This window comes from Dendrobium catenatum, unplaced genomic scaffold (assembly GCF_001605985.2).
Source record: "Dendrobium catenatum unplaced genomic scaffold, ASM160598v2 fragScaff_scaffold_837, whole genome shotgun sequence".
NCBI classification, from domain to species: Eukaryota; Viridiplantae; Streptophyta; class Magnoliopsida; order Asparagales; family Orchidaceae; genus Dendrobium; species Dendrobium catenatum.
The window spans coordinates 214,074-240,681 of NW_021319299.1; positions in this window are offsets into that span (position 1 = coordinate 214,074).

The following is a 26,608-nucleotide window of genomic DNA, read 5'->3' on the forward strand; positions in this document are numbered from 1 at the left end:
AGTTAATAAATTTTTATTAGTTATAATTAAAGTTAATTATAACTAATTATTTTAATTAACTTTAATAAGCTATAACTAATTATTTTAATTAATTATAATTACTTAATGTCAATAAAAGAAAAGAGAGAGAGGCATGCTCTTCCCTTGCCTTGATCCACGTGCTCTCAACCTCGCCGGTCAATCGCATAGGTATAACCTCATAAACTTCAAAAACTCATTGTCGAAGCTTGTAACACGGGGAATGACCACTTATGCATGCTTTTCTCTAGCGTGGTAGGAGAAAATTCGTTGTGATGCTTGCGATGGGGAAGGTAATCACAAAATTTCTTTTTCGACGTTAGCAGCGCACTAAAAAAATAACTAATGCATGCTTTTCTCTAGCGTGATGGGAAGGGAACCCGGTGTGACGACTATGATGAGGTGGGGACAAATATAAAATTGCTTATTTTAAACTGATTCCCAAAGGCCTATGCATGCCTTTCTCTGGAGTGGTGGGGGACAAAAATTATGGCCTTGGTGTCCTATGACACTAATCGTGCATGCTTTACTCTAGCGTGGCGGGAGGCCCAGTTTCCTGTAGTATCCCTTAAACGGGGGAGATGCTGGGAGGCTGCCGAAATTTTGGGTGAACATAAAACTACACTTGGACTTGAGCTTGGGCTTGAACAAAATTTAAGTGACTTAAAAAATAATTGAACCCAAGTAAAGTGAAATTGAACTAGAATCAAATTTGAATCAACTCCGGACCACAGTAGACCTTTGAATATTTAAGCTTGATTTGGACAACAAGACATGAGCTCAAATTAGACTTGGTTTAGACAGCAAGGATGAACAAGAGCTTGAATTCAAGCTGAACTATAGGGAACATACTTCCGAATTCAAATGATTAATAAAGACTTGAACCTAAGAGAAATAAAATGAGCCTAAACTTGAGATTTATTTGAACATGACTTGAACTCCATTTGAATATTAAGAAGAAGTAATTTGAATGATTTGAGAACAAGAAAAGACATGCAACGAGATTGCAAAGGACTTGGTCTTTAACTTGGATATGAACTAAAATGGCTTTGAACTTGGAAAACAATAAAGAAATTGGCTTGAATCATGACATCAAAGTACTAATGATTGTTAAGAATGATGAAGTCAAAGAAGTCAAATAAACAAGTGGTGGTTTATATATGAATTGACCGCAAACTTTGAGATGAAGTTCTTTCTTGGACGATATCATTCAACTCGTGACAATAATCTCTATGGAATGGAGACATCAATGAATAGGATAACAATTCATCATGTAAACTGCAAATTATCCTCAAGAATGAAGAACTTGCGAATACAATTTGCTCGCAAGTAACAAGGAGATATGATGAATATGACGACATTGACAAGTATCAAATAACTTGCAAGTTGTACAGAATAGATCACCTATAATGGATGATAACTTACTAAAATGGATGTAGCAATACTCTACAGTTCGTATGCAAGCAAGAACTACAAACCACTATAGACATGAGAGCCTACGAGCAAATGCAAAAGAATTGCAACAAAAGTCATGCAAAAAACACCACGACACTCTAACAGGCAACAACAATTAGGCGTCAAGCAAATGTATCAATCTCCTACGAACTATTGTAGGAGACTCATTACATACAAACAAAGGCATTTACAGGCAAATGTAGGAGAGCTCTCTTTCATACAAAAGTCTAACCAAGGTGATGAAAAATAATGTGTTGGATCCTAAACTGTCTCATAGTCAGCAACCACTTAATATCAGTCAAAAGCATTAATCCCTTGCAACCAAAGGGATCTAAATTGCCATGAAAATAATGACGTGACACATTTATAAGCATTCAAGTAAATGCTAATACAGTACAGTGCGCTCATCGAAGTTAATGACCCATGGTTGACAAATGTGCTATTAAAGCTTAATGCAAAGTTTGGTGGCCCAAACTTATAACTACAAATAGAGAATGCATATGTCATTCCAATCATCTGAAGGGCTACAATGAACATTTTAAGAATGAATATCTCGTATATTTCTTCTATACAACCCGATGCGCTTTCAATCACTATATGTCCGCTCGAGGCAGTAACTATTGATTTTGACGTATAGGACATCAGCAAGGGCACAATCATCCAAGGTTGAAATGATTGATTCTTTGGGAAAAGAAAGTCAGATCAAATCATTACTTTTGATGGGGTGAATGAATCTCAGTTCAACTAGATTCTAAACATTGAGTTGGGAAATATTATTGGGGCTTGTAAGTTCTTTGATGAATAGTGATTATGCATCATACATGCCATCTGAAGACAAAAGCTAAAAGACTATGATGAATATGAACTTCTATAAGTCGCCATAAAAGACATGTCAGATGTCCAAAATGCCTCTACACATGCACAGTAGTTTGTATACACATAGGTACATAAAGGATAAGTGTAATCACAAACCCGCATGAGCCCTGACGATCATGTTGTGGTGACACATGTGACATCTAGGAATGTTGCGCAGGCCATTCAATTTGAACCTGATCCTCCTAAACAAGTAAGCAGAAGTCAATAAGATTCAATAAATAATTATGAAATGCCCCCAAACACACACATAGGCACCGACGAGCATGTTATAAATACATGATTGACGTTTAGGGATGCTGTGCGGGTCAAAAAATGAATTCAAGTTCAAAATCGATCCTTATATGCGGATCAATAGGAGTCGAGAGGTTCGAACCATCAAACAAATATACGGTGATAGCAACCATTATATTTGTCTTAATATATTCATATTAGGCCTTTAAGGCCTATAATATTGAGAATTCACTAATAAGTGCTAAAGCCTACAAAACTCGATCCTCTATCGACAGCTCAATAGAGTTGACAAGGTTCATCCACAAAATTAAAATTCCTACAAAGATATAAGTGACTTTAAATGCACCACGATGATGGCTGTGTAAAATGAAAATCTCAACTAGAGGGGTCCATTCCAAATATTTAAAATGTCACCCCAAATGTCTCAAAAATCCAAACTCCAAGAGAAACCTCAATTCCAAATATTTAAAATTCGAAAATCAACCATCCAACCACTTAAAGCAATATCCATCCACACTCCACAATAGTTTTCTTAGGTGAACAAATCTGAAAATCACTTCAGCTCATACAGAGTTAATGCCTAGTCGAAAATATCACTAGGATCCATTCTCAAATAGTCTGTTGTCATTAAGGACATGATATATGTCCTCTGAACAGTAGTTTTGCCGCCAAATGGCATTGCAGGATAAATGGTTACGACCCGAGGCCCTCTGAAAAGAGTGGTTTTACCGCCTAATGGGACCATGAAATACCGGTTATGGCTAGAGCAATTATGTTCCTTACTGTCATCAAATCCTTAAGATATGAATCAATAAGATATGATCGATAGGGCACAAAGCCCTCTGTTAGCTAAGGTGGATTCAAATTCGTCCCCTTCGACAAACATTCACGTTAGGTTTACAAGGTCCCCTTGGACGAATCAACCCATGGCTGCCGACAAGGATCCTTCTATCAGGTTGGGTCAACTACCTCCTCTAACTAAGTAGACCAGGGACCACGATGGCTCGGGATGATGGAACCATGGGATCTTGATCGGGTCCATCATCCATTACTTCACTATTCGCTTTAAGTGCAAGATGGTGAAATTTTTTTTTTAAATATCAAATCTTCTAATACTTAAAATTCCAAACATCCAAGCCCAATGCTGCTACTATATGCCAGATATCACATATCTCTACGTATCTGATCGATGACTAGCCTTAATTGAGAGTTCTCTCTCGTGATCGGGAGGGGTAATTAACTATAGGGGCTTGCGCCTATAAGAAACCAGAACTTATATCATAAAGTCCTCACAAAATGAGGGCAAAATCTTTGGGTAGTGTCTTATCTGCAAACGCATCTGCCTTCCAAAATTTACCCCGGAACTTAATCAGTTAAAACTCCACGCTCGAATAAAAGCAAACAGCAGGCGGAGGCCAGGACCGAATACCCACAGATTTCTGGCGACTCCGCTGGGAATTGGTTTCTCTTTCCATCTTTGGCTAGTCGTCTCAGCATTATAGTAGCAGCTATTTCAATCCGCATTCAATATTTTGAATATATTAAAATAATCATTTAATGAAAATTCAAAGAATGATGAACTATTATCTGCTTAAGACTAACTGAATTTGATTAAATAGTCAACATACAATTTTAAGGAAGTAAAACCACTCTTTTCAAATTCAGTTAGTCTTAAGCAGATAATAGTCAAAATGCATTTGAATAGTTCATCATTCTTTGAATTTTCATTAAATGACATCCCTGCATTCAAAATCCAAAACCCTAGTCATCAAATTAACTTAAGTAAGTTTTTCTGAGCCGGTCGTACTGTACGAAGGTCTTTGTATTATATGATTTATTTTAAATACTTACTTAAATTAACCCGTGATTAGTGAAATAAATTAAGGCTTAATTACTAATTGAAAAATTGTATTATACGAACACATTCGTACTATACGATGAACAGAGATAAATTTTGATCGTCCCGAAGATCATCCTGGATGATCCCTTGATTTTGTCTCATCGTACTGTATGATGTCTACTCGTATAGTACGATATGTACTGTACGATTAATTATATACATATCGTACTGTATTATATGATTGAAATCGTACTGTACGATTATATACTTATAACATAATTCAGTATTTAATCTCTGAATTATGATTTTGGAGCCTATTTTAAGTATATAATTAATAATCTTTTTGAGGGAGATAGAAAGAGGGGAACGTGATTAGAGAGGGAATCCTTGGGAGAGAGCTCTTGAGAAGTTTTTAAGTTTTGAGAGAGGAAGGATAAGGTGAGCTTGGTGAGGGAGAAGAGGTGTGAGGGAGATCACACGGTTGCTCCGTTCTTGCTGCATCTTGCTCCTCCTGTGGCTAGAGAAGACCTTGTGGGAGGCTCTATGAGGGGGGAGACTCTTCTACATCTGTGGCCTCGAAAGTACTCTACCTTCTATAGTAGGGAGAAAAATGAGAAGGTACTCTGCCATCACCAAGAGGGTGAAAATAGCGCTTGGCACTCCGCCACGCTAGGTTGGTGAAAGTGAGTCTTGTAAGGGCTTCTCCACCTTCCCGAGGGGGAAAAAAGGAGAGCTATAGTTTGTAGTGAAATTCCCGGAGCAGAGGACTCCCGGGAGTTGACGTAGGTCATGGTTTAACCAAACCACTATAAAATTCCGGTGTGCTTTTTCCTTATCGCTTTTTATTCTTGCGTGCATTTTTATTTTCATAATATTTGCTTGGTGAAAATTTGTTAAAGAAAAAGTATTCTATTGTTGCAGGTTGAGTTCAATTATTTTCCTTAGTAGTAGTTTAAATTTTCATGTTAAAAATTTAAAAACACCAAAAAATCTAGAAATCCTACTTAAGTTTTTAATTATTGCTACCACGTTTTCAAAATTCACCCCTCTCTTGTCAATCTAGTTATTTCATATGCCTCTTTGAACTGTTTCTCTTGATGTCTTGGTTCTCCACACAAATAACATTTTCCTGAATTCATTAGAAATTTTTTCTGGATGAGATTTTTCACAATTTCCACAAACTGGTATTATAGGTAATCTCATAAACTACTATTGTTGACTCTGCTAGAATTTCTGCAATCCTCCCATATGATCACCTTTTCTCTTTCTACCATCATTCTCTCATTTTTGTTTGACCACTTCTATATCTTTTTCCAACAATCTGGCACTTTCCACTAATTCAGCATCTTTTATGCGAAGAGGAATTAATGCTGATTTAATAAATCTACTAGATCTTTCAAAAATCTATAACAATTTTCAGTCAGAGTGCTAATAAGCTGAGAAGCATATTTTGATATAGATGTAAATTCTATTTCATACTGAATAACAATCTTTACTCCTTGCTTTAGATTTATAAAACTTTCCAGCATTGCATGAGGAACATACCATTCCCTGATATCCTGTTCAAATTCTTCCCAGATAATTTGATCTTCTAATCTAACTTTGAATTTTTCCAATCATTATCCCCTCCACCACCTTTTAGCTTCACATTCTAACATAAAGATTGCCAGGGACACTGATAACTTCTCATGACATCTCATTGCATTCAAAATTTTCTAAATTCATATAATTTAGGCTTCAGCACTTTTGGCATCAACTCCTAATTTAAACAATGTTGGTTTTAAAGTCTGGAATAACTTTAAATGCTTATCCACTTCAACTCCCATAGGGTCACCTGCTATAGCATTTGCACTACTACTAAGAGTTGTAGGAGTGACTGGTGCAACAATAGGTGAAACACTAGGAGTTGCAGATCCCACCATAGACCTCATCTTTTCCATCATCTACATCATCATACTCATCATCTGCATTATCATACTCATCATTGACATTTGCATTAAGTTCCATGAGATTACATTAGTAGCATTATGTCCTACAGGTGCATGGTCTAGTCTAAGTGCACTGCCATAAGATACATCTTTAATAAATTTTACTACAAATTAAAAATCCATATAACTATGCATATTACCAAAATAGTTTGCCCTGATTTCTTCTCACTTAAATTTTCTTCTTCCTTTCTGTTATTCTTTTCTTCTACTCTTTCTCTCCACTGCTCCAAGACACCACACTAATTTATTGATCCTTCAACTAGTTTGTACACTCACATCAAACTACAATTCATTCTAAGAATCAGATTAATTAACTTTCAATCTTGATAACAATATTCAAATAAAATTCCATTCAATTATATTGATAATACCTGTTAATTCCTGCACAACCGAACTCTCCTATATTGCATAAGCCTCCCGTCAATGTATTGTGCTGACTTTCCAATGTACCAACACCTCCTGTGCCGAATATTGCTACACCTGCAGGCTTCTATAGAATTTTCTTCCTGAAGCCAAATTCCTTAAAAGCAATTTAGCCGAATTATGTTTGGAATTTTGAAATAACTTCTTTAAAGCAATATAGCCAACTTCCTCTTTATGGACTGACCGAAACTCACTACAGGATTCCATTTTGATGACTTTCGTGAAAGCATAACATATAATGGAATTTTTGTTGTTTTCGTGAAACAAATCCTTTTTAGCCTTTCCAAACAAAAGGATAAGTATGAGGAAGGGCCCACACACACACCTAACTGAATTCATACCCATTTTCAACCATCTATTGGGATTTTACCAAATAATGCAACTCTTCTTAAATAAGAAAACCTTTAAATTACTGTATTGTATTATCTATTGTTAAATAATTTATTTCTTTAAAGTAAATTCTTTTACTAACAGTCATTAATGTTAATTCATTACTATTAATACTAATTTATTAAACTTTTAGAATAAACTTTAAAATATAATACTTAACTATACCTGAAAAGTTTTTGGGAATTACTAGAATGCTCTAGATAAATGTGCATGTGCTTAATGTAGCAGAAAGATTAATGCAATATGTCATCCAGTAACACCACCATCACCTTCTATTGATCTTACTTGGTAACACCCACCATTCAAACTCTCTAGGTGTCAATAAGCAGCCATAACTAATCGAATCAACCCTAGAAGACAAATAGGATGCAGGACACCTCAAGCAACCTCCCTTGATTTCTATATAGAGGCTTTTAGAATTCCAAGGATAACTCTCATGGTTCTAAACACCAAATGTTAGAGATGATTCAGCCTATAATGATGGCTAAAGCCATAATATAATTTTATAATATCACCTAGTTCTAAAAATTTGAGGGTTGAGTGATCAATGCATGAGAAGTCAAGGGTGGATCAAAGTCACCCCTAAGGATGCCAATTCACCAAAATGGAGATTATGGTCATCTGCCCTATAATACCCAAAATATTCAAGTAAAGGCAAGTATAAATTTTCTTTAAATATTAATTGAAGCATATGTTACTTATGAAGTCAATTGTATATGCATAACAAGTATAAGAAATAACTATTACATATTTCACAATTTTTTTTTTAGTTTCACTAGAGCCTCTACATTCCACTAACCAAGCCATGCATTGGCTGGATTAGATCCTACGACTTAAAATTTTTGGGAAGCCTGTAGTGGGACAATTAGTAGCCTGTAGTGGGAAAAGTACTAAAGATTATAATGTAAAGTAATCTGAACAAAAGGCATTAATCCTATAGTGGGCTGGAATTTCCCTCAGTTATGCAGCATTAGTATTCTTCTCCCATTTTCCATCAGCTGACTTAGGATGCGAAGGACTTGTAGGTCGTGAAATGATATGGGAAGAATTCAAGAAATATTTTCCAGCAAATTAAGTTAAGGTAAATTAGGCAAATGTTTTAGTTAGTGGTTGAAAACTTTATTTGGCTGAAATCAAATGCAGTTTGTTATTTATCTAAGGCTATTGCTTTTAGTTGATGCAAATTCAAGAAACAATAGAGGAAGTATTGTCGTTTGTTGATGGTAGTTAAAAATAGGTTAAGGCTGAACTGGTAGCAAAAAACATTAAATAAGAGGACTTAGAAGGAAAGGAAAATGATTTTATGGAATGAGAAAGAGTGCAATTGAGATGTTATATAGAGAAAAGGCAGACAAAGTATAGGAGAACAATTCCTAACGAGTTGAGATACCCAAATAAGGTTATAAGAATTAGTAAATATTTTATTATTGCACTTCATCAGTATTATGCTAATGAATACATGTATTTCAGTTTATTTTAGTTATTTTATATGAACATGGACGAATATGTATAAAATTGTTTATATAGAGAGAAATCTTTATCATTGTGAATAATTTTGTAAACATAAAAGGATAAATATTCATAAACAAATGAATAAGTAAAAATGGAAGTTAAAGCGCAGCTAAAAGGGCAACTAAAGGGCAGCTAAAGGGAAACTAAAGAAAAGCTAAAGGGTAACTAAAGCGCAGGAAAAGAAGAGCAAAAGGGCAGCTAAAGGGCAACTAAAAGGCAGCAAAAGGACAATAAAAGGGCAGCTAAAGCACATTTATGTCATAAAAAACATATGTCATTAGGGATAAAAAGGATGACTATATGGAAAGTAAAATAAGTTATATATGAGGGATAGGCCCGCACAAGTAAAGGCGAAAGACCCGACAAGGTAATCCTACACTCTCAATTCTAAAAGTTGAGAAATTTGACTCAACGCTGAATGAGAGAACACCTTCCATACTAAAAGTTGGGAAGTTTGACCCAACTTTGAATTGGAAAGCTGAAAAGATACAAATGCTTATAGCCGTTTTATGACTTGTTTAAAGGTGTTAAAAAGTTTTGACAAGATGAATAATACTGCTAAGCACTTTTAGGCTCAATATGACATTTCAATATGTGTTTTAACTATATTAGCAATATTAAGCATTTCCTAATTATTTATTATTATTTATTATAAATTATTTGTATATTTCATTGAGCCTAGCTCATTAGCAATGGTTGTACTACGGGAAAGGGGAAGGAGTCTTTAGGACAGTAAAAAGAGGTGACCATTCTTTTTGTGTAAATACATTTTGGGCGTATAAAGAGATCTAAAACAAGATCTGAATGCTATATGTACAAACTTTTTGGTATGAGAGTAAATTTTAAAAGTTTTAGTAGAGCTCTACATTTACTTCAATTATATTTGATGTTCATCTATTAAATGCTTCTCATTATTAATTATGAAATTTGATAGGTTGGCAAGTTAGGAGAGTCTAAAAAGATTTTTTTTACTCAATTTATTCTGAAAGTAGTGGCTCAAAATAGGTGTTAGTAAGAAGGAACCAGTTTAGATTTTCCTTCGCTGTTATACTCTAAATTGACTGTTAGAGAGTATGCCAAACTGGGGTGTGACATGCCCCATGACCCAACAATCACAAGATACAACAATTCTACATTCGCGTGGATGCTAAAATTCAAGGGGCATCTCACCTTGGGAAAATTACCATTCATGCTTGAATGTTGTCTAGGTCATTTGAATCTGTACAATGACCTCTTCAGCTACCAAGTGCTAAGAGGAATCTCCCCACTCAAACCACTACACCACACCAATAGATTGCCCCTAACGGATCCCAACTAGTACCCCCCACCTATCAATCTCTCAATGAATCAGTAAGTAACTCACTGATCAAATCTAAAAGTTCAATAATTGGCTCTTCACACCTGAAAAAACCCTCCTTTCCCCTCCTCGATCCGACATAGCAGCCATGTCCTCCTTTCACCTCCACAGTTTAACGGAGCCGCCATGTCCTTTCAAATCCTCAATCCAACGAAGCTACCGAGTCCTCCTTTCACCTCCTCAATCCGACAGAGCTATGGTGTCCACCTTTCACCTCCTCAGTCCGATAGAGTTATCGAGTCCTCTTTCACCTCCTCAGTCCGGTGGAGTCACCAACGATCTTTGGCCCCAAACTCTTTCCTTCACAGAACTTCTCTTCACAGACAAACCAACACAATCAGAGGGCCTCAGGTGTACATTAGTCAGAGCAACAGTGTGAAAATCATCTCATACTCCCTTGAATCCCTCAATGATCTTCTCCTTCTCATATAATCTCACCCTCTTTCTCTCTTGCTAAATGCTCTCTCTAGCCTTTCTCAAAGAAGAAACAATAACCTTTGACTACCAAAAATTTCTTCTCTCAAATTAGAAAAGTGTTTATATAGAGAGCTTAAAAAAAATCCTAATTTTCAATTATGGCACCTCTGTTAAAGTATGATACACATATCGTACAATACAATTAGTTCATTCTTTATTGTATGATCCAAGATCATTTAGTATGATTAGTTTAATCAAATAGTATTTTGTACAAGTGGAACCCTAGGATGATTAATTATCCTCCATAGAGGACTCTGTCGATCATCCAGTATGATCAAGATCGTACCGTATAGTACAATCATCAATCTTAATTAATATTGATTCGATTTCTTAATCATAGGGATTAAATTATGCAAGATATTTAAACTTTGTATACTACAAACCAGCTCGTGTAATATCAATAAAACTTTCAAAATTTGAATTATTGCCTAATTTAAATCATGGCGGGGATACTAAAGATAGCTAACCATAATGTACGATGTTGTAGTCATACCGTACAATTAGTTATAACTCATTAAAACTTATTCTTATTTAATTAAACATTTTAATTAATTTCTGATTGCATTGATTATACAATACGATCCAGATTGTTCAGTACGATCCAGATCGTCCATTACGATCTTCAAAAAAATTAAAATATTTAATTACACTCCCACTTAGATGTGTGTGCACAATTGTTAAGCCAACACATCAAAATACAAGATTCAGCTCCTAGATTATAACTAATTAACCATAAAAGATAAATAGGAAGGTGGTGTAAAACCCGCAAAATGTCATTTTAGACCTTGCAAGCGCGTCCCGACGAGTTTTAAGTGAAAAATTCAAAGTCGTTGGAATTTAACGCAATAAATTTTATAAAATAGTACGCAAAATTCTGAGCGAATTGATATAAAGAACCCATATTAGATTTTGCATATTTTGAGAGTTAAAATTCATCAAATTTCAATATGATGGTTTTGCCCTTCATGTCTATTGAGTGGAGATAATATTAAGTAAGGGTTTTTAGGTAAATATGCATTAAAGAGGGCATCCCACTCTTATTAAGGGACCGAAATGTTTAGGTTCCCATTTCATTCTTGCGGCCTGAACCGAGCGGAAAAGGGGAGGAGGCGTCTGGTAGGAGCGGTGACGGGAGAGCCTAGGGGTAGTTTGCGGCGACGGTTTGCGAGGGAAATTGAAGGAAACTTGTAAGGAAGGTTAAGATATGTTATTTGCAAGAGTTTCCTCTTCTTTTCATGGAGTTTTCACTAAGGGGAGAAAACTAGGGTTTTTGGAAAACTTAAGTTTTCTTTAAGATAAAGATAGGGAAGGGTAGCGGGATATTTCTAAACCAAAAAATGAGTTGTTTCCAAGAAAAATATGGATTTTAAAATTTAGGGTTTTATCTGATTTTCATTTTCTTTCAAAATGTCTTTGTAGAAAAGTTTCTAAATGGTGTTATGAAGCTTATTTGTGAAGCTAGAGTTTTTTAGGAGACATTTTCATACTCCAACAGTTAGGGCATTCCAAAAACATGAAAAACCCTTTAAGTGTGTTGATTCCTTTTGAGCTTAGGGAGGTTTTAAAGCAAGGATTTTAACTTTAGCACAAATGTTGTTTTTATAAAATTTAAATTAGATGAATCCAATAAATTGTTGTATGTTAACTTGAGTTTAGGGGAAAGAGGAGGTTTGTATGTTTGAGGTGAGAAAGAATTGATTGAGGCTATTCAAAAGCTAGAGTTATGATGAAATCCTAATTTTAGTGAAAATAAAAAGAAAATTAACATGGTTTGAAAAAGGGGTTATTTAGAAAATCAAAACATGAAATATGGAATATTTACATGTTCTTAATTTAGGATTTTTAGAGGTTCGAGGGAAAAAAAATTAATGTTTACACCTTATGTTTATCTCGTGTAGATTTTGATTGCATAAAAGGAAAGATTCGTAAGGACAATTGACGGATCACATCGTGGTGAGGTAGGTGAAATGAAATTCTTATAAATTTAGAAAGCTCTTTGCAAGCAAACACATAGAAATGAAATTTCTCTTTATGCTCTTTGTGATATCATTATTGATAGCATGTTCCTTTATAAAAGCTCATGATCATTTCATGCAAAAGCAAAATCGTTTTATGCAATATTAGAACTCAATGATGAATCTCATGTTTCTTTCCTTACATGTATTACATATGTCTTCTCTTTACATGCAATATACATTTGAGCATAGAAAATATATATTTACATATGAAAACATACACTTGAATGGTTTACATAAGCCTCTTTTATGAATATGTAAAGAATATATGCATGTGAATGTTGACGCGGAAGTATCAATGGTAAATGAGCTCTTTTGAGCAATGATAATGGGGCTCTTTTGAGCCAAATGATAAAGGGGTTCTTTTGAACCAAATGGTAAAGGAATGGCCAATTAAAGTGTACTTGATAAGTACAAATGATACTTCCGAGATGGGTGTTATATATTATAATATTATGAACATTGCATCTTTATGTTATATGTATATGAGGCTTTCATTTGAGGAATGAATGATTAAAGAGGAAGAATTTTAAGATTATGCAAAGAAAGAGAACTTAAAGGTTGAAGTAAAGGCATGTTTCACCTTAGACAAATGTTATAACATGTTGATTATTTATTTATTAAGACCTAAAAGCATGTTGTAGTTTCTTTCCTTGTATCTAAATTTATTTGAATGTCATTTAAATCTACTGAGTTGTGTCTCACCTTGCTTATGGGACACATTTCAGGAGAACCTGTCAAAGGGTAATGGAGGATAGACCTCCCATTACGTACCGTCATAGGGAGATGACGGGCGACAGGTTTTATCTTTTTGTTTTTGATGTTTTGTCATAGAAGGATTAGAGAGGAAATGTTAGGAAAGATTTTTGGAAATCTTTCATATTTTTAAAATTTTATGTTTGAATTATTATGTTGATGTGTTGATGAATGAATGGAAAGAAAGAAAAAAATTATCTTATTTTTTTTAGCGGCTCTTTCTTATGAGTTGAAGATGTTTTATATATTGTAATGTTAAGGTTTAAATTCGTCCTATCCGATCTTCATTCCCGCCTTGCACTTGTGAGCTCACCGGGCCGGGTCATGATAAAGAGTGGTATCAGAGCATAAGATTTAAGAATATTGATTAATATGGAATAGCCAATATGATGATCATATAGGTTAGAGCAGGTATAGGAAACATGTGCTATAGATTGTTTAAACTATTTCGTTGCATTATGTCTCAGGGTTGTGGAATCTAAAACTGATGCCACTGATGGAAATATTGGAGAGGTTAGAAGGGATCTTCCAACAATAGTGGAGCCTCAAGGTTGTAGCATTAATTCTACTATGGATTCTTTCACACAGATGATGGCAGCCATGACCCAAATGATAAAGAGTAGTCAAACTCAAGCTGGAGGCCGTGGAAACACTGTAATGAACAAAAACTTGAAATTATTCCAAGATATGAAGCCTCCATCATTCATAGGTGGTGGACCCAGAGAGGCAGAGGTCTGGTTCATGAGAATAGAGAAAGTATTGGAAGGAATGTTATGCCTTTAAGATAGAAGGGTTACCTTAGCTGCCTACGCCTTCAATGGGGAAGCAGAGAGGTGGTGGAGAAGTCAATTATAAGAGATCTTTGGAGGAAGACCAAGCATCCAAGTTACTTGGGAGGAGTTTGTCAAAGTATTTAGAGACTGGTATTTACCAATGTCTGCTAGGAGGTTGATGCAAGACAAATTAAATAGAATGATATAGGATGATAGAACCATTACATAGTTTGAGTCTGAGTTCATAATGCTCTCTAGTTATGCCTCTTATTTAATCCCCAATGCTGAAGAAAAATGTCATCCCTTTCAAAGTGGCTTAAGATATATCATTAGACACCCATCAATCCCTTTTGGCATTGAGGATTACGCTACATTGATTGAGAGGGCAAGAAGAATTGAGAGTGACTTGCAGAGTACTCAGCAGAGAAGAGATTTTCATAAGAGGAAGAATAAAGATAGATCAAAGTCTACCCAATCTTTTCAGTCTGGAAGACCCAATTGGAAGAAGCCCAATCCCAACACTTTAGAGAACAAAACTCCTTCTATTATATGCAATAAGTGTGGGAGGGCTCATAAGAGAGAGTGACTTCCTGGCACCAATACCTATTTTTGGTGCCATCAACCAGGGCACATGGCAAAATCTTTCTCTATTTTGGGACAGAAGTCTACCCTAGAGGCCAGAACAGGTAGTGCACCCTAGAGGATAGTTGGAAGGCCAAGGATGGTGGATTCTGCAGCTTCAACTCCATCTCATGGCCAAGTTCATCAACCTGTTCAACCAAGGGTCTATGGTCTATCCCAACAAAAAGCCAAGGACTCTCCTGATGTTATTATAGGTATGAACTTTATTTTAATGTCAATGATTTTCTTTATGATATATGAGTAAGATAAACTTTATATTATGTTACATGCATGGTATTTAGGAACAATCTTTGTGTGTAACAAGCCTTTTAAGGTGTTGTTTGATACAGGAGATCGCATTCTTTTATTTCAGAGAAGTTTTTAAATTAGTTGACATGTCTCCTTCAATTATGCTCAAACCCTTATCAGTTTTAATGCCCAATGGGAGTCCATTGGAAACCAACAATAAGTGTTATGTAGAAGTGACTATATGTGATAATAGCTTAGAAGCAGATCTTATATTATTGCCATTATTAGAGTTTTATATGATCCTAGGTATGGATTGGTTGTCTTGCCACTTTGTGACATTGTAATAAGAAAGAACTTAAATTTTGTATGCCAGGAGAGAAAGAACTTAAATTCATAGGAGAAAGAATCATGGCATACAAATTGTTTAGGAAGAGTTATGAAGGCTTTTTAGATAAAAGGAGATACCTATTGTCCAAGAGTATCCAGAAGTGTTTGCAGATGAATTACCTTGCTTGCCTCCAAGCAGGGAGTTTGATTTTACTATTGAGCTGGTTAGTAGAGCGGATCTTATTGCTAAAGCCTCTTATTAGATGACAATAAAAGAGTTGAAGGAATTGAAAGATCAATTATAAGAATTCATAGATAATACACTAGTATATTCCCCAAATGAAGATATACTTACAAATCACTTGAGGATTGTGTTACATGCAATGAAAGGAAATGAATTATATGCAAAGTTCTCTAAATGCAAATTCTGGTTGAAGAGTGTGAATTTCCTGGGGCATGTGATCAGTAATGAAGAGATTTCTATGGATCAGTACAAGGTACAAGCTATTACAGATTGGCCTCGACCAGCTACCGTGATGGAGATTACGAGCTTTTTGGATTTAGCTGATTACTATAGAAGATTTGTTGAGGGGTTTTCTCGATTAGCTATGCCATTGTCTATATTGACCCAAAAGGCAATGAAGTTTGATTGGTAAGTTCAGTGTGAAGAGGCTTTTTAAGGACTGAAACAGTGATTGATGACTGCTCCAGTACTTACTATTCCTTTGGGCACAGATGAATTTCAACTTTATAGTGATGCCTCACACAGAGGGTTGGATTGTGTACTGATGCAAAATGAAAGAGTCATTGCCTATGCTTCTAGAATATTGAAGAATCAAGAAAGGAATTACCCAACCCATGATTTAGAGTTAGCAACAGTGGTTTTTGCCCTGAAGAAATGGTGACATTACTTGTATGGGGTTAAGTATAAAGTATTTACTCATCACCAAAGTTTAAAATATATCTTCATAAAGAAAGAGTTGAATTTGAGGCAGAGGAGTTGGTTTGAGCTTATTAAGGACTATGATTTGGATATCCAATATCATCCAAAAAAAGCAAATGTGATTGTAGATGACTTAAGCATGAAGACTTTTAGTGGTGCCAATTGGATGATTACACAACAGCATGAGTTGATAATCTTACATGGCTCCCTTCAAGGGGCCAAGTTTTCAAAATTTAAAACAATCATGCATGGCCAAAAGTATGTTGCATGTAGGAAAGCTTCCATATAAGGATTAGATAATAAAAATCTTTCTTTTGTGAGTCAGCATCTGCATACCAATCATAATTAGGCATCTTGACCTCAAAGACAAGCTATAAGCTCTATCTTCTAATTAAAAAATAGCCTTCCCACTATACATTTGCATTGAGACCAAGATATATGGTATTAAAAGCGATTAGGAGGGTTTAGCTGGTAGACCCTTCCAGGCGGGACAATAAATCCAGAGGTCAGGCAGGTTATGCCTCTTGTGAGTTTGTAAGCCCTTTTGCACTCGTTAGTTTTAGGTTCGGGGCACTACCTATCGGTAGTCCTCAGCTTAGTTTTAGGGTCTGAGGCAATAGTTGATTTCAAATTACTATGTAAGCCCTCGCCTTTCGGGGAATCCCTTCAATAAGTGTCATTGGAATGTAAGCCCCAACTCTATAATGAAAATGTCAATTTAAACAAAAATTAGATTTCTAAAATGTAAAGCCCAACATATGATAGTTTGAGCACCTCTGAGTTTCCCTCAGAATCAAGTGCTCCTATTTCACCTCCCTTGGCCTTCATTCCAAAATCTGATTCCAAGTTGATCAATTCCTCCATGAATTTATTAAAGGGCCAAAACCTTTAAATAAGACTTTCTTGGATTTCAAAAATCAAAATTTAGCCAATGCTTAAATGACTTCAAAAAGAAAAGAAAACCATTAGTTTAATAAAAAGTTTTCCCAAACTAAAGTTTGGGATGTAATTAACCATAGGGGCTTTCCCCAAGCCCCTATGGGACGTCTGTACCCCAAAAATAAATAAACTCCACTCGACCAAACATCGAGTGGGTGAATCTTTGTTTAAAATTATAAATTTTATTATTGAGTCTATAAGGAAATGAAATTTTTACCCTTCGGGGTAATATATCATGTTCTTAGGCCGTACTCGATAATAAAGTATGCAATCCGTTTGAGGATACAAAAATTCTCCAACAGATTTTCTGGCGACTCCGTTGGGGAGGATGTCTCTTTTCATCAAAACTAGTTATTTTCATTTAGTCATTTTAAATGTTGACTAAATGGCATTTGCAAAATTAAATTTTGTATTGTATACCTCTTCCATTTTCAAATGTTGGGTTGAATGGTTCCAATACAAGCAAATGTAAATCAAAATGAACTTTCCAAATTATTTTAAAAAATGAGAAAGACGAACTTTGGTTTTCAAAACCAATAATTTTCAAATAAAATTTATCATCCTCTAACGTTCAACCTAAAAATCTCTCTCACGCCATAGTTGTTGTGGTTGTATGAAATTTACAACCAAACAATGTCAAATGGTGTAAACTTCCAAAATCTATTGATTTCCTTCATCATTCATTAAAATCCGGGTCATAATTATGGGTGGTCAGTAATTCAAGTCAGTGGTCATAAAACACAGAAAAAATGCATTAATTGGTTGATGTCATGATAATTGGGTTCAAAGAGATACAACAGAGAGATTGATGTCAGAAATTTTAATTTACAAGATATCTTTTGAGATTCGGTTGTTTGAGAATTCAGTAAAGCTGAAATGGAAGGCAGACTGATTTTTAAGTTTGGTGATTAGTTACAGTTGCCTTTTGATCAGTCTCGCTTTGCTCCTAGGGACATAATCAAATTTGGGCAAGGTTTTGAGGATATGTAGGTTATTTTCCAAGGTCCTACACCCTCTGAGGCTAGGACTTTAGAAAACCAATCTTCATCTAAAAAGAAGGTCTTGGAAATAAACCTGCCTGCTAGGGAGAGGTCACCTACTCAGAATCATAGGAAGAGGGTGGCTGAGTTGTATTCAAAAGCTTTAGCCTCTCTACCTTCTATTTTTTATAGGTTGACCTTTCCTATGGTCCTGAAGTCAGATGAAAGAAAAACAGCTTTGACTCCACCGTTGCATAAGCAAAAATTTGATAAGAAAGTACATGAGCCAGTTCAGCCTGTAGTAGTTGTCCCAGATGTCCCAGAGCCTGAGGGTCATTTTCAGTTTAGTCAGTATGAGGAAGGGGGCAGTTCTACTTATGTTCCAACTAAATCTCAAAAAAGAAATAAATATAGAAGATTTAAAAAGATGTGGGAAAAATAAGAGAAAGCTGAGCCGGATGCTGAGATGATGGACCTCTCTCCATTAGCTGAGGGGAGTAGGTTTTATCCTCTTTCTTTGTCTTGGGGAGAGGAGGATGTTAAGAAGATAGATGCACCAACCCCTAGGCCTCCATCTAGAACTTTTGAAAGTACTCTTGATGAGATGAAAAAGAAGTGGGAGAAGGGTATAAGAAGAATTTTTCAAAGGGTGGCTAATCAAATGCATACCACTAAAGAGGATGTGATTAAGGCCAAGAAAAATACAATCACTAATGATTTTACTAAGTTACTTCTAAAAGAGGATATAGATCTTGAGGATAGCAGATTAATCGTACAGCCAACCCAAAGGGATAGGCGTTAATTTTCTAGGCAGCCAGCAGTGTCAGCTTTAACAGATGGGTACAATTCTGGGCCTCGTCAGGAGTGAGCGGTTAGTGAGTAGATTATTTTGGTTGATAACTCAGCACCACTGTCTGAGGTCCATGGCGGACCAACCTGATCTTCGAGTGATCTCTCAGACTTCCCTTTCCAGTTTTGTTAAATCTGATGTATCCACTAGGTTTAGGAGGTCTCCAAAAGAAGACCGACCTCCCACTCCTCATAATGAGCCACACTCTAGAGGTCATATTCAGACTCCACCTTTAGATGAGGTAAATGTGGGACACCAAAAATCACATACCTCCTTATATGGGGTAAAGAAAGAATGGAGACCCAAGGTGGTGGCTCCATCAATGGTACACTCTTCCCCTTCTACTCATGTTGATCCTAGTGACAAAGTGTAAGCACCCATGGTGGTGAATAGTTATGAAGAGTATCACCCTTCTTATGTCAACCCTTCAACACGCAAAACCACTGAAGAAATGATGGATTATTTAAAGGATAGCCTTAGAAAGATTGATGAAGAGCAAAAGAGGGAAAAGGAGGAAGAGGAAAATCATAGAAAATTAATTGAAAACTTTGACCCTGATGAGGATGATCTCATGGATGAGGAGGATATCTATGTTCTCCACTATAGTAGAAGACGATCCTCTCTTCCAGGAGACCCTCATATAGATGAGTTATTGGAAGTGCAAGTAGAGGATGAAGGGAGTGAAAATGCCCAAATCAGTGCTTTTCTTCAGCAATTGAAAGATAAGGATACTCAGCTTAGTGATATGGCGAAGAGATTAGATGAGATGGCTTCTTCCATGACTGCCCTTACTACTCAGCTATTGGGTCCCCAAAAGGCCTCAAATACAATTGATAAACCTTCCACTAGTGCAGAAAAGGCCAAGGAGGTAATGCAAGTTGATGAGGATATTGGGAGTCAGAAAAAGAATGAACCTGGGTCAGTGAATCTCCAACCTTCAAAGGAAGATTTGAAGGATTTCATCAGTCAGCAAATCAAGGAGTTTATGTCACATGGGAAAGGATATCACTCTATTCAAAGATGAAGACCTTATCCCAAGAAGTTTGATTTAGTACAGTACCCTAAAGGTTTTGTTGCTCCTTCCTTCTAATGCTTTGATGGTGTGGGAAACCCACGTCAGCATTTAGCTCACTTTAGAGCTAGGAGTTGTAATGTGGGTGGCAGTGATTCTCTCCTCTTCAAGCTGTTTGTGAATAATCTTTGTGGGGTAGCTTTTGATTGGTATGCTGAGTTACCAAATGGCTCAGTGAAGACTTTTGCAGAGTTGGAGTACTTATTTGTGAATAGGTTTGCGGGGGCCCAACATCACATTATAGTGGGAGACCTTGTAGTGAAAAAGCAGAAGCCAAATGAGGGGTTGGTAGATTACATTCTTAGGTGGAGGAACCTTAGCCTAAAATGTGAACAATAACTCCAAGAACAACATGCAATGGTGATCTTACTAAGGAATATCCATAGTCCAATAGCACTCATTCTTAAGGGGTTCACTATTTGGACCTTTGAGAAATTACTTTGTAAGGCATCTAGTCTTCAGTCAGAAGCAAATCAGTTGTCATTCCTCAGAGATAACAATAATGGTGACCAGGCTATGAAATTCAAGCAAAAAATAGTTGAAAGAAATGTCAATGTGTCAGCATTATCTTTCTAAAAGGGAAAGCAGATTCAGATTACTGAGTAGCAACAACCTGGAAAGATTACTAAATTGTAGCCCAGAAAATATAAGGAGAGGGCAGTCAAAAAGCTTGATCCTAGGGGACTGACAGAAAATATCAACCAACAATATTCTTTTAGGAGAGATGCTTCAAAGAAAATCTTTATGTCCTTGATCCAAGATGACAATTTCCAACTCCCAAAACCCAAAAGACCGATAGAAGTTGATAAGAGCAAAGAGACAAACTATTGCCCTTATCATAAGATGTTGGGTCATGTTTTGGAGGATTGTTATGTATTTAAAGATTGGGTAGAAAATGAGTACAAAGCTGGTAGGATGAGTATTCCTAATGCATACCTAGCAAAACCATCACAAGGGTCTGCTAAGGTTAGTCATGTGGAGGTCATCCTTACCAAGGGGCAGAAAACAGAGTCAACCCCTACAGTTTCCCTTCCAACAGTGTTCAACCAGAAAGGCAGTGTTGATTTACTTATAGATGCAGAAGGTTGGCAATTATCCTTGTTCAAATCTTCCATGGAAATGTTGAACAAGTTACCCAAAACCCCATTCAAGTTTCCAAAAGGAACTCAAATGCCCATAAAAAAAAAAGGCATTTGGAGTTCCTCCAAATAACTCAATGGATGGAAAGGGTCCTTCACCTTCAAAACTTCTTAGAAAGAGAGTTTCAGTGGTGAAGGAAAAGGAAAAAGAAGAACCATTTTCCAAAATCGAACAAGTTATCCCTCCAAATGGCAAGGGGAAATCCCCCAAGCCTCTTACTCTCTTTGATTTCATGTATGTTCTAAAGGGTGTTAGTGAAATGAACAATCCTTTCACGTACGTACTATCTGTTCATTCTTAATCTGAAAATGAACAATCTATATCTGAATCTTCTCAATTGCCTGAATCAAGTGAACTAAGTTCTGATGATGATCTACCCTTGTACGAAATGCAGGGAGTAAAGATTATCATTGAGCCTGAGTCACCTAACTTAGAGTCAAATCAAGTGAAAGAAGAATCAGATTCATACACACATTTGAGCCAGAAGAAATAACAGAAATTAATCTCAAAAGTGGTCGTGTGATACCAACTTCAATTGCATCTAATAAAGATAAGGAAAAGATCCTGTCAAATAAAATGAGGGCGTGGTTCCACCAACACTTGCTCCACAAGAGCAAGTGGGTAGCGGACCACCAAAAGTGGATTATAATGTGCTAGCACACCTTAGGAAACCCCCTATGAGATTGAGTATATATGATATTGTCGTAGTTTCTCCTGAATGAGAGAGGCCTTGATCAAGGCCCTACTTGATCCTGAAATTTGTTTGGCTCAACTTGAGAATGTTCCTTTGAGGAGGCTTTACACTTTAAAGAGGTACCCTGAGTAACCTTTTCTGATGAGGATTTACTTCTAGGTACTTCGGATCACAATCATCCACTTTATATAACTATTGATATTGACAACTTCAAGTTGAATAGAGTACTTGTTGATCTGGGTGCATCGGTCCATAATGAGCCTAAGAACTTTGGTCCACCTTAATGTTGACACACAAAAATTAAGTTTTGACAAAATGAAGTTGCATGGCTTCAATGAAAAGGGGAAAAGGGCTTTAGGCTCCGTTACTCTTTCATTTTTGATGGGGGATTTAAGAACTGAAGCTAAATTCGATATCATTAATTCTAAAACTTCATTTAAAGCACTTCTTGATATTCATTGGCTCAATGAATACAATATGGTTCCTTCCTCTCTACACCAATGTATAAAATATGAAAGGAATGGTGTAGAATACTGCATAAAGGGAGATTTGAAACCATTTAGTGTGCATGAAGTTGGGAAATATGAAGATGCTTCTTACTATGTTCCAAAGAGGCTGTCAGTGTTTTTTAGATCTGTAGTACCAACTGAAGATCAAGTGGGAACCAGTGCACCAAAAGAAAAGTCTCCACCAACTATCCAAGAGTACCCTCAAGAGGAACTGGAGGAAAAGATTAGATGGGATCCTGTCCCTCCTCTAACACAATGAGGAGGTAGGATAACACAACATGCTTATGGGAGAGATCGTGGTAGAGGAGACAGTAGCCAAGATGGGTGGAGGATGGGGGCCACCAAAGCCTCATCTCCACCACCTACTCTAAGAAGGCCCATCATCCATGTAGGCTCAAGGTCCAATTCAAAGGATGAGTCAAATGTGGGTAGTTCAAGAGATGCAAATTCAAAATGGGTAATCAATGAAAAGCCTATTTGGAACATAAAAGAAAATCTCCCATGTGATGAGGACAACTCTTAGAATGAGGAGGTGTCCGATTTCACTACATTTGAAAAGTTGAATGAGTTTGTAAGGAATTTAACATCTTTGACAGTTGATGATTTAAATGTATGTGTTGCACCTAATTTAGAAGAAGAGGTGGGGAAGGAGCGTGTCTTTTATAAAGCACAGCAACCCTCAAGTTCAGAAGTGGGTGTAGAACTTGAGGATCTTTCATTGAATGAAATGGTAGAACTACCTTATGATTGGTATCTCGTTGGTGTCAAAAGTTTGATTTAAAGAGGTTTTTCTCTTTCTATGTGGTCCAAAGACGAAGACCAACAACATGAAAATCTATGGAATTCTAAATACAAATTGAAGAAAAATAGATATGGTGTTGGCTTTGGTACTATCGGATCAATAGATGTTGATATGATCTTTATAGAAACCTACAACGCTGTTGGGAGGTTATGTTTAGAAGCTAGCAACGACCCAAATTACCCTCAAATTAAGGATGCATCCTCTAAATTTGAGGAAGAAATCGAATCAACGATTGATGAACTGAAAGAAATCAATTTAGGTACGGAAGAAAATCCACGCCCTACTTTCACAAGTGCATTATTAAATGAAAATGATACCAATGATATGGTACAACTCCTGACAGAGTTTAAGGACTATTTTGCTTGGAGTTATGATGAAGTGTCAGTATTAAATCCAAATATAGCAGTCCATAAACTTGCCATTCAACCAAATGTTGTCCCAGTCAAACAAGCTCCTAGAAGGATGCGTTTGGAGATTGAACAACAAGTGATTGAAGAAGTGAAGAAATTAATTGAAGCCATTTTTATTCGAGAGGAAAAATGCCCTTCTTGGTTAGCCAGCGTTATCCTTGTTAAGAAAAAGAATGGACAGATTTGCATATGTGTCGACTTTAGAGACTTGAATAAAGCGTGTCCCAAAGAAGAGTTCCCATTACTTATCCTTGAACTCATGATTGACATTGCTTCTTCTCATAGTCTCTTTTCCTTTATGGATGGGTCCTCGGGATACAACCAAATCAAAATGGCCCCAGAGGACGAGCAATACACTGCTTTTAGAACACCTATTGGAATATATTGTTATAAGGTCATGCCTTTCGGCCTTAAAAATGCTGGTGCAACCTACCAGCGTGCAATGACAAGAATTTTTGATGAACTCATTCATGATAAAGTTGAATGTTAAATTGATGATCTCATGGTTAAAACCAAAGAAAGAGAGGATCACTTGTTTGATTTAAGGGTTGTATTTGAACGCATTCGTCGGTACGACCTTAAGATGAATCCCTTAAAGTGTGCTTTTGGGGTGACTTCAACGAAGTTTTTTGGGTTTGTTGTTTGACACCGTGGCATCAAAATTGACCCTACTAAAATCTAAGCGATATTAGAAATGAAACCTCCCAGAAGTCTTACTCAATTAAGATCTTTCCAAGGTAGGTTGGCATATCTAAGACGCTTCATATCCAACTTGTCTGGTAGATGCCAATCCTTTGCATCGCTTTCAAAGTAAGACTCAGAGTTATATTTGGATGATAGCTGCCAAAAAGCCTTCGATAGTATAAAACTCTATCTTTTAACCCCTCCAGTTTTGGCCACTCCTATTCTAGAGAGGCCATTAATTCTTTACACTGCCGCCTCAGATGAGACTCTTGGAGCTTTGTTGGCCCAAACCAATAATGAAGGAAATGAAAATGCCTTATACTACTTGATCATACGTCTAATTCCTACTAAAATAAATTACCCCTCCATTGAGAAGCATTACTTATGCCTTATCTTTGCTGTTCAAAAGCATAGGCATTACATGCTCTCTCATAAAGTTAATCTGATCTCTAAGGGCAAACCCCTTCAGTACCTATGACCCGTTCAACACTCTCAGGATGTTTAGCTAGATGGTCCATGATACTACTTCAATTCGACATCACTTTCACTCCACAATGTGTTATGAAAGGACAAGCTCTTGCTGACTTCCTAGCAGCACACCCAATACTAGCAGGATATCCCCGGAATGTCGATCTTCTTGACGACCAAATAATGAATTTAGATGACCATGAAAGCCCGCTTGGGAGTTATATTTTGATGGTGTGGCCTCTTTCCAAAGAGGTACTGAACCATAAAGTGTCCTCCCTGGTAAGGCTGGAGTTGGTTTGATATTCATAACCCCTGATAAATCATTATTGCGATATTCTTACAGTTTATCGAACCCTTGTACAAATAACAAGGCGGAATATGAAGCTCTGATAACATATTTAGAATTAGCAATATTAATGGAAACTAAAAAATATCAAAACTTATGACGATTCACAGTTGGTAATTAATCAAGTTGCAGGAACCTATAAAGTTCTAAAATCCAACTTGTCTAAATACCACTCATATGTCATAAAACTATTTGAGTAAATTCCTAATGTAACTTTGGTTAGAATACCGCGTGGTCAAAATGCTACGGCGGACGTTCTAGCAAAGCTTGCTAAGGAGATTTCATGTCCTGAAAAGGGTTCAGTCCAAATAGAAGATCAAAATCACCAAATTTTGTCTCCTATTGACTTTGAAAATTTGAATGAACCTTCTTTCTTTGGTGAGCTTTCATTTATGGTAGATGATGAGGATGATTGGCGCCAACCATTCATTGAATATCTCCAAAATGATAAACTACCAAAAGAAAAATCTGTTGCTCACCAAATAAAGAATAAAGTATTATCATTTTCACTAATTAACAACACCTTGTATCGACGGTCATTTGATTAAATGTGGTTGCGTTGTCTTGCAAAGAATGAAGCCCACAAGATCGTGACCAAGGTACATGTGGGGTTGTGTGGTGCCCACCAATCGGGCCCCAAAATGAAATTGAAAATTAAAAGGTTTGGGTACTATTGGCCTTCAATGATTAAAGATTGTGTTGAAATAGCATGAAAATGACACCAATGCCAAGTACATGGGGTAGTTTTGCATCAACCACCAAATGTTTTGCACCCAACAATAGCTTCTTGGCCTTTTGAAAGCTGGGGAACTAATATTGTTGGGCCTATAGATCCTCCTTCCTTTAAGGGTCATAAGTTTATACTTGCTGCAACTGAGAAGTCAAAACTAGCCATGTGCTATAATTTTTGAAGGATAATATTATATATAGGTTTGGCATTCCACATCGAATCATATCCTATAATGGTCATGCTTTCAAGAGTACCAAGCTTAATCAATTTGTTAACAGACATAACATTGATTGGAGGTATAGTACGATATACTATCCTCGAGCTAATGGATTGACTGAAGCATTCAACAAGACATTAGTTCAGTTGTTAAAGAAAACCTTAGATGAGAATAAATGTCAATGGCATGAAAAGTTGGTTGAGGCGTTGTGGGCCTATCGAACCACATATAGAACCCCAACACAAGCCACTCCGTTTGCTCTAGTCTATGGAGTGGAGGCGGTTCTCCCTTTAGAGTTACAACTCACATCTCTTAGAATTACAATAAACAATGAAGTTATAAGTAAACAAAATACCCAACTAAGGTTGGAGGAACTTGATGGTTTACATAAGAAGCGTTTGCATGCTCAACAGAAGCTCGAGTTGTACCGAGCCCGCATGGCTCAAGCCCATAACAAATTGGTCCGTCCTAGGACTTTTAAGGTTGGCGACTTGGTCCTAGTTCTTCGCAGACTGA